Source organism: Lactuca virosa, chromosome 8 (genome assembly GCF_052849685.1).
Source record: "Lactuca virosa cultivar CGN04683 chromosome 8, Lactuca_virosa_CGN04683_v6, whole genome shotgun sequence".
Taxonomy (NCBI): Eukaryota; Viridiplantae; Streptophyta; class Magnoliopsida; order Asterales; family Asteraceae; genus Lactuca; species Lactuca virosa.
In genome coordinates this window covers 351,871,369-351,874,346 of record NC_136433.1, presented here as the reverse complement: position 1 = coordinate 351,874,346, position 2,978 = coordinate 351,871,369, and positions in this window count along the sequence as shown.

Genomic DNA, 2,978 nt, shown 5'->3' with positions numbered 1-2,978 from the left:
TTAGCAATCGTAAGCTTTCAACAGCCGCTGTCGAACTCTGACCTAGTCAGTGACACGTCCTTCAGATAAGGGATCATATATTCCTCTGTTCCCAAGATATCTATGCGGTCAAACACATGGAACATAGTCATGCTTATTGTCTGTGACATCCCCATTTTCACGGCCATAAAAGACCGATTTTGTTTATGCTTTATAAAAATCAGAGTACCTCTTTTAATAAAAATGTTGCAGAATTTGTTCCCAGTAAAACATGATAAATACGTTATTAAGGCATTTCCGAAGAAAAGTATTTTTATTCATTTTAAAACATTTGGGATGTCATCGTCAATACAGAAACATAAGCATAAACAGAACTTACATTCATTATCACTAGTGATTTATATCTCCTTAATCTCTCAGTGTAATGTGACTTCATATCAACACATGTGATATAAATAAACTGGGTGGGTCAGGTTGGGAAACCTGGTGAGTACATAGGGTTTTCAACCCACAATAATATGATTATTATGTTTAATCATCAAACAATTAACCCAATTACCCATCCCCATTATCTTCTTTACTCTTAAGGATTTACCCTAAGAATTAGCTATTCCTCGTTCATTCTTTCCTAAGGATTATCCTAAGGAATAGACACGTAATCCATCGTTGCCAGGGTTTACTCAATAGGCACTAAATCCATAGTTGCCAGGGTTTGCTCATCAGGCACCAAATCCATAGCTGCCAGGGTTATCTCGTTTATCGACAGTATCGTTTCCGAGAATCCACTCGCAATACATGTCAATGGCTTTTTATCTCGTTTTTTGACATTATCGTTTCCGAGAATCCACTCGCAATACATGTCAATGGGTTTTTAGAGTACAACTGGTGAATACACAGTTAAAATAACACCTACAGGTTGTGAGCCTGCTAGTGTTCCGCTGGACTGTCTAGAATAGTCTGTGGTTGTCATCCATACTCTGCTAGATGAAGGGGCCAACACTTGGGTAAAAGGCTTCTCTCATGGTTCACCTCTCACCCTTATCTCATGGTCTATATCACCTCTCATCATTTTGGTTTTTTTGTCACACAATAACTATTTCATCTACCCATGTTTTACCCAACACATTTTGTAGATATAAAATACATATACAGTTTAAATAATTTAAAACATGTATAAAAATCTTTCACCCAGCATAGACGAAAAGTATACAGACAATATGCACACATAGCATGTAATTTATATTAAATATTTCATATCTATGTGTAAGATGAAAGTAACTATGCACTCACCTGTAAAGGTGGTGACTCGGCACTCGGACAACACTTCGTTACTCTTAAAACAATTTTCCTTTGACAAAACCTAGTATCATTACCACTAGAGTTTAGTCTAATGTTCAACGAGACTAATTAATAGTCTTGCTATTATTACTATTATATAAGCGTTAAAACAATACTCTTCACCCACTATGTACAGACAGGGGCCAGACATGAAACACCGGAGGGCAGGATCATTTTGGCATATAGCACTTCTGAAATCCAACAACCCAGGCGACCTTTCAAACCGGATTCCCCGTACCGCGAGTGGTTAAAAAGATATTATAAAGAAACTTATATAACTCATAATAATAGCCCAAATACTCATTATAAGTTCCTAATAACATTACTATATTGAAACATAAGCTATACTAAAGCTAGGTTAGGCGTAGCTCACTTACAGCGGGTTTTCTCGAAAACCGGGCTTCGCTGGAGCAGCGTTCCCGAGCCGAAAGGGTCTTTTATCGGGGCTTCGGGAGCCTCGGGGCTTCTTTCGGGTGCTAGGGGGTTTACCTAGACTTTAGGGGGCTTAAGGGAGGCTAGAGAGAGAAAGTAGAGAGAGAAAGAGAACTTGGAATGGTGTGGAGAATGAGGGAACCTAACACCTCTATTTATAGGCTGTCAGACTGATGGACTCGCTGAGTTGGGTCATTGACTCACCGAGTCAGTGCCATGTGTCATCATCTGATGGCTTTCCTTGGAGAGAAAGCAATGGTTGTGATCACGCCACGTCACCCAAACTTGCACAGCACCCTCCCGACTTAGAAAAATCATAACTCTCGCATACGAGCTCTGTTTTCGACGTTATTTATATCCACGGATAGGTAAAAACAAGATCTACAACTTTCATTTATACTCGGTCGGCTAATTCTCGACCGATCTTAAATTTAACAGTAGGAGGAGATTATACTGTTAAATGTCCGCGTAAAATTCATAACTTCTACATACGGACTCCGTTTTCGTCTGTCTTTTTATCGTTGAGTTCCTATTAATGAGATATTCAAATCTCATTTAGGTCGCGTAGGCCAAAAACCGCTCGAACTAAAATTCGAGTTTCGGGCCGTGCACTGCTATGTCAAATCTTAGAAAATTCATAACTTCCTCATACGAAGTCAGATTTGGGCGTTATTTTTTTTGTATGTTCTAGGTTTAACGTATACTACAAATTTTGTTTAGATCACTAAGGCTAAAAATTCCTCTGTCGTAAATTCACTATTTACGTCTCCCGATGCCGTGCCGGTTTTGCCGTAAAACTTCGACGAGCCATAACTTCTTCGTTATAACTCGGATTTCGGCATTCTTTATATCTACGGAACCCTTGTAACATATAATACAACTTGGTTAAGATTAATCCTTATAAATAATCTTCCATCAAAAACTCATTTTTGGCGCTCATTGTCTCTAATTTGACTAGCCCGGATCTGCGGGCGTTACATTGTCCTGCAATTTGTTTCCCTATTTCCGATTCGTCTGACATAGAACATAACTGAACACATCAATTCAGTTCTGACCGGGTCCGACACATAGTCAAAACAGAATCATCGAGGGGCCCAAGATATCGCTTTTAATCCTTTTAGGATAAAAGGAACAGATAAACTTCGACATTATATGCTTGTACTAACTACTCATCAAATCATGCACAATGACACGTTTTATAACATCAAGTTACTGATGCGTTTTCGCGC